This window comes from Papaver somniferum, chromosome 1 (assembly GCF_003573695.1).
Source record: "Papaver somniferum cultivar HN1 chromosome 1, ASM357369v1, whole genome shotgun sequence".
Lineage (NCBI taxonomy): Eukaryota > Viridiplantae > Streptophyta > Magnoliopsida > Ranunculales > Papaveraceae > Papaver > Papaver somniferum.
The window spans coordinates 90,182,277-90,195,776 of NC_039358.1; positions in this window are offsets into that span (position 1 = coordinate 90,182,277).

Consider the following 13,500-nt stretch of genomic DNA (forward strand, 5'->3'; position numbering starts at 1 on the left):
TCAAAGTAAGATAAATAGATTAAAACCACAATCAAACATACACGTATTTGACAAATCAATCAAATCAATATCAATATCAGATGTCCCAACGATGGATGAATCAGATGGATTAGTGATAGACGCATTTATGTGTCTAATTTGTCCCAATTGTATATATTGTTAGTGCTCGATTTTGTACTTATTTGGTTATTTTATGTCTTTGTAGGTGTTTTTGAAGAAATAAGCTTTTGCGGCGAAATTGGCTCAAAATGTGGCATTTGAACCTCCGTAGATAACGTACGAGAAGCTCCACAGAAGTATGCCAGAGACACCCCAGAAATACCCGGAGGAACTCCGAAAAAGTGCGGAAAACATCCCAGAAAAATTACTAAAGGCACCCAAGTTTTGGTTATTTCCACCCAATAATTTTATTTCAGCCCCAATTGCTATTCGCACCCCATCAGAGGATAGGGGGCATCCTTCTCCACATTTCAAATTAACGTTTTGGCGGGAAAATGTTTCCAACGAGAACATAATTTAGGGTTCGATTGTTAGGCTATTTTGGGAGAGATTCAATCGCCAATATCAACTAGGATGGACTCTAATGGACTTAACAGAGCTTTTATGGGCAATTTCCTCGATCCAATTGGGTTGAATCGTCGATTCCAAGAAAAACAGAGGGCTGTCTTTCACGGGTCTTCTGTGGAGTTGGTTTTGCGAGATACGTGCAGATAAGGGAATGTTAGGATAGAGAATATCTTCTATGGGATATTTACTGAATCCTAAGAATAATTGTAACAATCAGGGACGCGTACATAAGCTAAAAAAGAGATTTTCTCTCAACTGTTGACCGAAGAGAATAAAAAGAATATTCATAGATAAACTCGGATATGTGGGTTTTGCTGGGTATAAAAAGGCTGGTTCGAGTCTTAGCAAGTTTATCAAGAGTTTGGGGAAGGTTTGGGACGCAGAGGAGCGAAGAAGAAGGATTAACAACAATTCCCACCTGCTGCTGTTGCTGCCATTAGAGGACCTTGAAGAACACGAAGAACGAACTGCACAGAGCAGTCTTATTTTCCGCAACGTCAACAGCAGCAGCGGAGTGTCGTTGTTTTACTGCAGTTCTCTGGTATCGTTTTTTTCTGGACGTATTTTGTGGGTCACAGAATCACTGTTTTATAACTTTTGACTCTTTTGATCACACTTTGATATTTGAATTAATATTTTGAGTGTATGATTAATATGAATAGCTAAACCCCAATACTGGGATGATGGAAGAAACCATTCTTTATGCATGAGTAATTTTTATTTAATTCTTTTATGACTATTTGCACTATTATGAATGGAATTATGTTTTTTATTGATTATTTGTGATTTTGTCTAATGATGTATGCTTAATCCATGAGATTCTTGATGCATAATGCTTATGATTTACATATAATACTTTACAAAATCTATTTTTAGCAAATTAAGAGTCGATATTTGTTATCAATATAAGCTTTAATTGTCTAGAATTAATAATTGAATCGCATGAGTATAAGAATTGGTGACATCCTGAGTCCCAGTATCTCTTGATCCTGTGACAAATGTTTGTATATATTTTTATGTTTTTAATTTTTACAAGTCCGAGCAACGAACTCTTATTTACCGCAATCGAAATACTATAACAAAATGGCGCCGCCGACGCGGACTTGTTTATAGATTTGTTTTTAGGTTTATTTTTTTGTTACTATTATTTGTTCCTTTTTACGTTTCTTTTTGTGTCTTCGATTTACAGGTTCGAAGTGGAATACTAAGGACTTGGGAACAAAAAGCTTAAAGCTAAAACCTAAAAGAGAAGAAAAAAAAGACATAATTTTTTTTTTAGGATTTAATTTTTATTATTATTATTTTTTTTGTATATAGCTTTTTTTTTTAGAATTTGTAAATAGGCTTTATTTTTCATAATTTTTGTAATTTTTGGACTTTTTATTTGGACTTTATTCTGGACTTTTGGACATTTTTTTTTATTTTTTTAACCCTACGGAAGGGTCTTATAATTAATAAAAAAAATTTAAATATAAACTGGTTGCAGGGAAGGACGACGATTACAATATCGTCTCGGCCCCTCAGGTTCGTACATGACATAGGAGTCGTGGCCCGAGTCGACTTCAACGGTTCATCCCCCGTCTGGTACGGGAGGTAAGCTTTCGAAACACCCGTGAATCCCCTGTTAGCGGGTTTACTGTATTCCTTAAGGTGATTCATTGATTGAGGACGAATTTGGACTGTTTTTAAATTCCTAGTAAAGGGCAAGGACTGGCCAATACAAGATAAGGGTTCGGATTTCATCACCGCTCCCTTCTTGCCCGCCTTAGGAAAACGAAACCTAACGCGAACCCAAGCTTAAAACTTGACTAGAACGAGACCGATAGAGTATCGCGCTTATCAGGAAAAATTTTCGAAGGATATTGGTTACTTTCTTAAGCACACCTCGAAGTTCATCTGTGAGTTGAATGCGTGACTGCGTGACTGCGCCGCCTTGTGATAGCGATGAGGCCTTGGGTATCAAAGATCCACTGAGCTTCCCTCGCCTCAATTCAACTTACTTTGACTCGGATTGATTCCAGAGGGGTTTGCTTAAATTGTAACGAATTCCCCTTCGAGAGATAGAAGCAAGTCTAGAAACAATCTAAGTGAAGCCATCATGCTTTTTGTTTGTTAGAAATCTTTAGGTTTGTTTTGGTGGAGTCGAGTCGGCCTTGTTTGTGGTTGTGTAGAATTCCCTTGCAATTAAGAATGTCGAACTGGTATGATAGAAGCCAATACAATGAGTATCGACCTTAATTTGAATATGGACATCATCAGTTTTATGACCATGGTGGGAATAGTAGTTGGGAACGCCAACCTTTTCAAGGTTATGGTTCGTACCATGGTGAGCCCAATTACTATCCACACGCGAATTGGTCTTACGAGCAAGAAAATCAAGAACAATGTAGTACTGGTTACTCGTTTTTGGAAACTAGTCCTGATTATGATATTTCTGAACCTGTTCCATCTCTAGAAGAGACCCAACAACGGATTGAAAGGACGTATAAACGTTTAGTTGCAATGAATAGTTCAAAGGAAGAGTGTACACGATATTCTGAGATGATAAACGAGAGTGGTGAACGTATAAGTGTTATGCTCAGTGAAATTCAGGCACGTCTAGAGGCAGAAAATGAACAGTTGGATAATGCTGCTCGAAATAATCTAAATTTCCAAAATAGGGTTTCTAATTCTACCCTTGATATCAATAGTGAATATTTTCCTAATTTAGAGGACGAGGCTAGAATAAAAGACACTACTTGTTTAGATAAGGTTCAATCATCTTTGTACTATTATGATGATGAGGATAGTAGTAATGAAGAATCTGAAATATGTAGGCATAGTGATCAGGAATCTATTAATCCAATTGAGCTTTATAATGATTCTAGTTCAAATCCAAATAATTTTTATGATTATTCACCTATTCAAAAGGACGAGGATTTGATTAGGGATACCACCGTTTTAGACGATGTAGTTTTTCCTTTTGATTACGAAGCCGATAGTGGTTTAGAGGAACGGGTTTATTCCGAAAATGCTGTTTTAGAGTCTAGCGACTTAGAAACAATAGTATTAGATGAAGAAGATATACCCGTAGAGATGAGTAAAGATGCACTACCTGATAATAAATTAGAAGAATCAATTGACCATTTTCAAGAATCTAATGATCCAGAAATTAGGGAGATTGTAACTAGTCTATCTAGAGACACTGAAAACTCTAAGTTTGGGGGTGATTATCACCTTCCTAGTGCCTTACCTTTAACTCTCAGAAAGTCCCTTCACTTAGGACTTGATATCTCTGCCTCGACAATTTTACAAGATTACCTTCATACTCGTTTTCCCGAACCTAATGATGTCCATGAAGAAGTTCAGTCGTTAGAAACCCATCCTATGGTTGATGTGGTTTGCCCAGGCTATGATCCCCAGATTGACTTTGTTTTCCCACCAAATAGTTTTCTTCCAACTGTGGGAACGTTTATATTCCAAATGTGTCGAATATTAAGTTGTGAGACTAAACCTAAATGATTTAGGAAATTAGAGTCGACACATTTGCTTAAGAATGACCACTACTCTCATTGTGGTCAATTACGTAAGTCAAATCTTATTGACTTAGAGGATCCTCAGTTATTTAGGTTATTATTGTGCGCTTCTAAGATCATATTTGAGTTTTTCCAGACTTTAGGACCTAATGATTCGGATCCCACCTATGAAGAAACGCAGCCAATGAAAATTTTCTATGTAGACCCTTTCATAGAAACTGAACCTGAACCACAATTAGATATAAATTTCTTAATCAGGAAACTAGGTAAGGGCATGCTATTCTTGTTCATTTTCTTGGTTTACTGCGGTTTCCTTTGGTTAGCTCTATTTGGTTTTGAAGACCCACAGTTATTTCGGCTACTGTTTACGGTTCGAGTTGACTAATCCTTTCCAATGTCTGGCTGAGGACTTTAAACTTAGCACTTCTTTGGAGGTAACCCAATCTCATGCAACACGATAATATCTTTCCTTAACTCTTTTGCTTCAAATGGTAACAGTTTCTCCTTGTTCATGCTTTTAATTTTATCTTTAGAACATTGAGGACAATGTTAGATTTAAGTTTGGGGGTATGGGAGAAACTTTTTAGTTGCAGTATGAATAAATAAACTCCAGAACCTAGAAATTTATGCCTATTGAGGATTGCACTAACTAATCTAAGTGGATGGAAGCATTTTAGTTGTAGGAGTTGAGGAACCAATCTGATTAGATGGCAACATCTAAAGAGTCTATTCATAAAAGCACAAAGCTCAGTTGTTAGGAATAACATGATAGTTTCACCATATCTCGTTGAGTCCTTTTCACTTCTTTTTTGATGTTGTTTTCTTTTTAAATATGTTTCTAAGTGATTTGGTGGGGCTCACGATTCAAGTTGTTACCAATGCTAGGGTGAATTAGAGTGACTGAGATACCATTAAAAAAAAATTGAAAAAAAAAGAAAAAAAAGAAAGAAAGAAAAGTTATAAAAAAAAAAGAAAAAAAAGAAATTGAGACCAGACCATTTGACCAAAAGGAATAAATTCAATAAAGTCGACCACTGGTACCCTTGTATATGCCAGTTGTGTTGACCTAGAGTTAGGTTATCGACCACTGGTACCCTTGTATATGCCAGTGTGTTGATATTAGTCACACTAGTATCTCAATCCATTAGGATAGGTTCATTTTGGCGGAGGCCTTCAGACAGATATGGGAAACACCGTTCACTTAGTAAACATCAAAACCATATATGTTTTTCTATATCCATCTTCTTGATCTATCCATGTGATTAGTTTTGACTCCGGATATTGATGTCCATAGTGCGACTATCTTAGTAGAGCTCTGTCACTTTATATGAATTTTAGTATGCTTGAGTGCAAACTCGTGTACATCAATTGGAATTTCGCATCAGGGTACTTCTTCCTGTAGTCAATAAGTATGCCAACCAAGGAGATTCTTTAGTGCCTTCCAAGGTTCTGCGTAGATAGCTAAGGTCTGGAGTACAGGTTTTGTGGGTATATCTCTTGTAATCCCTCCCGAGACTATAACTCGGCCACTAGGGACACCTAGGGGTTTAAAGGCTTATTACATACTCTAAATGCAATCGACGATGCCTGCGACAGTGAGTTAGGATTTTATTTTGTAGTTTTGATTTGCTCGGGACTAGCAAATAATAAGTTTGGGGGTATTTGATAGACGCATTTATGTGTCTAATTTGTCCCAATTGTATATATTGTTAGTGCTCGATTTTGTACTTATTTGGTTATTTTATGTCTTTGTAGGTGTTTTTGGAGAAATAAGCTTTCGCGGCGAAATTGGCTCAAAATGTGGCATTTGAACCTCCGTAGATAACGTACCAGAAGCTCCCCATAAGTATGCCAGAGACACCCCAGAAATACCCCGGAGGAACCCCGAAAAAGTGCGGAAAACATCCCAGAAAAATTACTAAAGGCACCCAAGTTTTGGTTATTTCCACCCAATAATTTTATTTCAGCCCCAATTGCTATTCGAACCCCATAAGATGATAGGGGGCATCCTTCTCCACATTTCAAATTAACGTTTTGGCGGGAAAATGTTTCCAACGAGAACAGAATTTAGGGTTCGATTGTTAGGCTATTTTGGGAGAGATTCAATCGCCAATATCAACTAGGATGGACTCTAATGGACTTAACAGAGCTTTTACGGGCAATTTCCTCGATCCAATTGGGTTGAATCGTCGATTCCAAGCAAAACAGAGGGCTGTCTTTCACGGGTCTTCTGTGGAGTTGGTTTTGCGAGATACGTGCAGATAAGGGAAATTTATGATAGAGAATATCTTCTATGGGATATTTACTGAATCCTAAGAATAATTGTAACAACCAGGGACGCGTACATAAGCTAAAAAGAGATTTTCTCTCAACTGTTGACCGAAGAGAATAAAAAGAATATTCATAGATAAACTCGGATTTGTGGGTTTTGATGGGTATAAAAAGGCTGGCTCGAGTCTTAGAAAGTTTATCAAGAGTTTGGGGAAGGTTTGGGACGCAGAGGAGCGAAGAAGAAGGATTAACAGAAATTCCCACCTGCTGCTGCTGCTGCCATTAGAGGACCTTCAAGAACACGAAGAACAGACTGCACAGAGCAGTCTTATTTTACGCAGCGTCAACAGCAGCAGCGGAGTGTCGTTGTTTTACTGCAGTTCCCTGGTATCGTTTCTTTCTGGACGTATTTTGTGGGTCACAGAACCACTGTTTTATAACTTTTGACTCTTTTGATCACACTTTGATCTTTGAATTAATATTTTGAGTGTATGATTAATATGAATAGCTAAACCCCAATACTGGAATGATGGAAGAAACCATTCTTTATGCATGAGTAATTTTTATTTAATTCTTTTATGACTATTTGCACTATTATGAATGGAATTATGATTTTTATTGATTATTTGTGATTTTGTCTGATGATGTATGCTTAATCCATGAGATTCTTGATGCATCATGCTTATGATTTACATATAATACTTTACAAAATCTATTTTTGGCAAAGTAAGAGTCGATATTTGTTATCAGTATAAGCTTTAATTGTCTAGAATTAATAATTGAATCGCATGAGTATAAGAATTGGTGACATCCTGAGTCCCAGTATCTCTTGATCCTGTGACAAATGTTTGTATATATTTTTATGTTTTTAATCTTTACAAGTACGAGCAACGAACTCTTATTTACCGCAATCGAAATACTATAACAATTAGTTTCCTCTGATCTTGATACAACGTAGTTATTTAAAATAGATACATTATATGCTTTGACAATGTCAAAAGTTATACCAAGAATTAGAAATACTGGTGTTGATTAATCCTAAGAAATTGTGGTAGTATATGTTTTTTCTTTCTTTGCCAATATGTCTGCTACCCCCATTCGCCTTCCTGTCAGCAAACTGGAAACCCCAAAAAAGAGATCAAATTGTCTGCTAAACTTATATCTTCATCTAAAATTGCCTTGCTTTGCCAATGAACCAAAATTTTCTTACCTTGCAGATATATAGAATAGTAGATAAGTTATCCCCCTCAATGGCCAGATTTGTAATATTCTTGAGTTGGCTCATTTGACTGCCTGTAACAGGGTTACTGCTTATGCTTCTTCTGCTGATGAGCATACGAAGCTTCCCATTTCTTCTCCTCCAAAATTTCGCAACCAATTACGCAAAATAATTCAAAAACTTGCATTAGTAACTGCAGATTTCCATGAAGCATCACAGTTTATTTTGAAAGTATTCACAATAGGCAGTTTCCGTAATATGTCTTTTTTTGGTGGTATAGTTATTATCTGTTGTGATTGGAGATTCAAGTTTGGGTGCCGGTATGCAAAATGAATTGAAATGACCATTGCTAATTGAGAAGGAGTTTTTTTTTTATCCTCAAAGACTCTGAGACATCTCTGTTTTCATATGAACCAGCATTTGGTTGAGGCCAAACCCTTTGATATTGAGTTTTCACTGCCACTTTTCCATTTTTTTTTAATGTCCTAAAAAGTATTTATCATTTACTGGATTTCAGTTTAGAGATATTCCCTGTATAGACATTGGTGGCAGGTTCCATACTTCCTTTGCATAAGCACAATCAAAACACAAATGTCGTGTCGATTTAATATATGTCTGACAAAAGAGACATTTGGTGTCTACATTCAAAATATACCCCAGTTTCTCCCTAGTAGGTAATGCATTTTGTAGACATTTCTAAACAAAGAGCTTAACTCTTTTGGAAGTATCCATGCTCCATAATGTTTTCCAGAATTTTTTTGTAGTTTTCGAAACTGTATAAGAAGGATTCTGGAGCTTTGCGTATAGAGATTTCACTGAGAACTCTCCATTTCTGGTTAAAGACCATCTAGGTTGATATTTTTTTAGAACTCCTTTTTTTGTGGTGTATAATTACATGTTCATGATTTCAGAAACCAGATAATTGTTAAACAGAGCACTTAGAGTAACTTGGTTCCACTTGTTGGTGTTAGAGTCTATCAGTTCTGACACAAGTGTTAGGTTAATGTTTGAAACAAGTTTCATTTAGGATAAGGCATTATCCCTTCCTGGTATCCATATGTCATTCCAGATGTGTATTTATTTCCCATCTCCTACTTCCCAAATATTATATTTCTTGATTTGTTCAATTCCTTGAAGAATGCAGTTCCAAATCCATGAGGATTTGGATTTTTTTCTCGGATTGGAGAGCTCCAGGTTTCTTAAAATATTTCCTTTTTACAAAAAAATTCCCACAGATCATCAAGATTTTTCACCAGTCTCCATGCAATTCTACTGATTATAGATAGCTAGTTTACTTTGTTAGCTTCTTTAAAACCTAGGCCATCCTGGTCAATTGGTTTGTACAAGAAATCAAAAGCCTTGATGTAGACGCCTTTGGAATTATAGTATTTTCTCTACCAAAAGTCTTTTTGAACTGCATTAACTCTAGCAGTTATTTTCTTTGGTAGGATGAAGCAACCCATATTGAAAATTGACATTCCATAGAGAATTGATGTAAACATAAACTAGTAAAAATAGGAGAACAGAACATGAGGGTTTTTGGAGAAGAAGACTAAATAAAATCAAGAGGAGTTTGTAGCTAATAAAAAGGTAAAATGCTAGATCCCTTTCTATTTGGGTTATTTACTTGATTTCAATTTTGTACGATTTTGTGTTGTTAGATTTTAGTAATTTATATAAAAAAAAATTATGACTCCAATCGGTGATCAAATTTCTTGTGTTAATTTATAAATTATTTAGGTATCTGTGGTTAAAATTTGATGATAATTCACCACATATTTACCGTTGAATGTATGTTTGAACTTGGATGTTGATTTCTGCAATTTCTGAACAGTTACGTTTTGTTTGTTCTTGATGACATTGAAATGATTCCAGTTCTTAACCAAAGTTGTAGATTTATGACATACTTTTTGTTAAGATTTGGATTTGTTCAATTTGAGATTGTTATGAATTTACTATGAATATTTTGGAAACTTGATGTAATCTGCCCAGTTTTAAGGACCATCTTATAAAATTAATATGTTTTATTTGAGTCGTTGGTTTGATGCAAATTTTGGATATGTTATAGATAAATGTATCAGGAATGTTCATCTAGAATTTTAAGACATATAATAGAACACATAATAGAAAAAATTTCACTTTGTTTGTTTGCTTAAATGATTAAAAGAAATAAATGTTTTTTTTCGTATGTTTATATGCCATGATTTGCTACAATTGTTTTTAAAAATGATTTACAAAAAGGAATTGAGTTCATGTTTTTCTTTTGTATGGAACTTAGTTCCATGCTAACGACGGGCAATGACTCCAGAAAGACAATGGGTAATGATTCCCAAGAACGTATAGGGTAATGATCCCCTAATCCATTGATGGAGGATGTCTGTGTATAGCTAAATGATAGGTGGGTATACCAACCTAGGACATTCGTACCGTGAACTTATGAGTGTAATTTGAATTGGGTGGTTTGTTAGAAATATTATTGGTATTGTGAACTCATGTGTTAAAATTTAATTAAATGATTTATTGGAAACATGATTGGTATTGCGATTGCTATTGTTGAGTGATCGCTGTTGTATACATCAAAAATAATTTCTCTTTCTTACTTAATCTAATATAAATATAGTATGCGATAAGAAAGAGTTCGTTCCCACAGAGAGGCTTTTGTTGTTATCAAATTTCAGTTTCTTAATAACCAATAGGGGATTTTTGTTTTAGAAAAGCAATAAAAATAATTGAAAGCAATAAAATATGAATATAATCAATAAGAGGAAGATATTGGTCACGGGATAATATCATTCACAAACATGTATTTTCATCAATGACTAGAATTGGTATTTTAATCTCTCATTTACTAAAAGTCCCAGGATACCTTGATCGCAAGTATATCCCGCTAATTCCCTGATTTCATCATAACCACATTAAAAGATGCATATGTGAATTCTTCCTAGAAAGCAACCTGAAGTGTAAAAGCACAATTAAGTTTAACTCCCTAAAAGCACTAAGTTCTATGGAATAAGACTAATCAAGGCAATCAAACATGTAAAAGCACTAATTCAATTTAACCAAGGTTATGATTCATTTGTGACTAGTAGGATATATCACTACAAGCACTACCCACAATTATGCTACTTAGAATCAGGGATAAACAACTTTTTCGTATTGAAAACCCTAATGTAGCTTTAGAAATGAATATAAATCGGATTGATTCCGGACTCAACCAAACAAACAATCAAATCATATAACAATATAAACCATGAATCATAAATAATAAAGTTGAGACAAAACTAATTCATTGAAACAATATCATGTTGTGAAATCAACTTTATCCCATAACCAATAATAGTTGTTTAGATACCCATAGCTTTTGAGTTCATCATATTCAATAATAAAATGAAGAAGATGAAAAACAAAAATGAAAGCAAACCCTAGTCGCCGCTCTCCAAAGCTCCAAGTAGAAAATACGTGATCCCCAAAGGCAGTAGAAACTTTGTCCTTTTGTAGCTTTTCATCTTTCCAAAACTAGGTCTTCAAAGCCCAAAGTCCAATAACAACATGTCCACCAAGCCCATATATGAGAAGTACCCAAGTGAAGATATGTCCCAAAAGAAGTCACCAAAAAACTGGTGAAATGGCCGGAACTTGGCCGGAGAATGGTCGGAGAAGTATCTCATGTGACCGGAAAAGTCCACCCGGTCACCGGTCAAAGTTAGACCGAGTCAGTTGGTCTAGTGATCGTATTTTTCAATGATGTTGTAGTAAGATGATTCGTTCACTCAGATTTGTTGAGAATTTGTTTTAAGACTTAATAAAGAAAATAAGGAAAAATATATATACACAATTTGTCACAAGATGAAGAGACGCGGGATTCCACCACTTTTCATATTGTTATGGTTCGGTCATTAACTCTAGACAATATAGCTCAAACAAAAGAAGTTGTGGCTCTAGTTCTTTGCCAAAAATAGATTTCGTAAAATATTATTTGTAAGTTAAAAGCATGACCATCTAAAGTATTTAGAACTAAGCATGCGTCATCTAACAAAATAACAAATAATTAATAGAAATCATAAAGCAATTAAATCTATGCAAAAAGTCAATAAAAGAATTAATTCATTTACCACAATCATGAAAAGTTGATTCCTCCGTTGTCCTAGTGATGGGGTCTAGCTCCGCATGGTGAAAACACACTCAAAGGAATTTTTCATTGCTCAAAAAGGTGTTTACAAGGAGAAAAGGTATAAAGCAGTGTGTATGTAACAGTTATAATTGTTACAGAACCCACAGTTACAGAGAAACACTAACAGACTGTTGCGATTTCGAAATAATTGTTACAGAAACTGTTACTAAGATATTGAATTTGAAACTATAGGCAACGGTTTCTGCGACAGTTTTTGACTGTCGTTCTGTGTTCTTCTTCTTCTTTAATGGCAGCAGCAGAGACCAGCTCTGCAACTCCCGATTCTCACCTTTATTCTATCCCCTAACTCTCCATCTCCACTCTACAACATCCCAAAAGCCTTATATACCCAACAGTGCCAAGATATCACGATATTAACTCCAAAATCTTCTCGCAGTAATGATAATATTCTCAGATATATTTTCCATATCTGCAGCTGTAAGTACCGGGATTTTATTCCCTGTTTAATTCTTATACGCATCTTCTGCAGTCATTTTTCACCCCAACACGCTGAATGCTCGTAGTAGAGTGATTCCAGCTCGTGTTTACTAACAAAAAATCCCTAGAATAAAAATACTACCCCTGTTTTGAAGAATGATCTTGTTCGCGCGTCTGCTGGTATTCAACATGCTCCAAACGAATTTCTCCCTCATAGCAGACAACTCTGAAACTATGTAGCCACGAAATCTTCCACAAAAAACTCGTGTAAACCCGTGAATAACTCTTTCCCTGAACGTGCTGCCTGTTCTCTTTGTTTGGATTATATAGCCAAATTCGGTCAAACCAAAGACATACACCAAGTCTGTTAAGCCCAATCAAATCATCCCAATAATTTTCTTCCATTTAGTCACTCTAAATTGCCTCCAAAATACGAACCCTAATTCTGTTTTTTCTGAAGAGCACTTTTTCCCGCCAAAACCAGTTTCAAACGAAGGAGATGAAAGTGCCCCTTATCCAGCTGCTTGGGTGTCAATATATATTAGGGCACCCCTTAGTAATTGAGGTGCCCCTTTTCCAAATTAGGGGTCCGTTTAGCAAATGTCCTTCGAGGGTACTCCGAGTAATTTTTCGAGCCGATTTTTCCATAAATGTTTATTTCCCAAAAATACCTACAAACACACAAAACACCATAATAAGAACGAAAACAACTACTAACAATACGAAACATTGAGGACAAATTAGACACATAAATGCGTCTATCAAATACCCCCCAAACTTATTATTTGCTAGTCCTCGAGCAAAACTAAAAAAATAAATAAAACCGAGTTAATCTCGGGAGGGTTTACCAGAGGTGTACCCACAAAACCAATACTCCAGACCCTAGCTATCTACGCAGAACCTTGGAAGGCACTAAAGAATCTCCTTGGTTGGCATACAATCACTGACTACAGGAGGAAGTACCCTGATGTGAAATTCCAATTGTTGTACACGAGTTTGCACTCAAGCATACTAAAATTCATATAAAGTGACAGAGCTCTACTCAGATAGTTTCTAGACATCATAACCGGAGTCAACCAATCACATGGAAAGATTAAGAAGATGGATAAAGAAAAAGATGGTTTAAAGTGAACGGTGTTTCCCATATCTGCCTGAAGGCCTCTGCAAGGATGAACCTATCCTAATGGACTGAAATACCGGTCAGACTAATATCAACACAACTGGCATATATAAGGGGACCAGTGGTCGATAATCCTAAATCTAGGTCAACACAACTGGCATATACAAGGGCACCAGCGGTCGACTTTATTGAATTTATT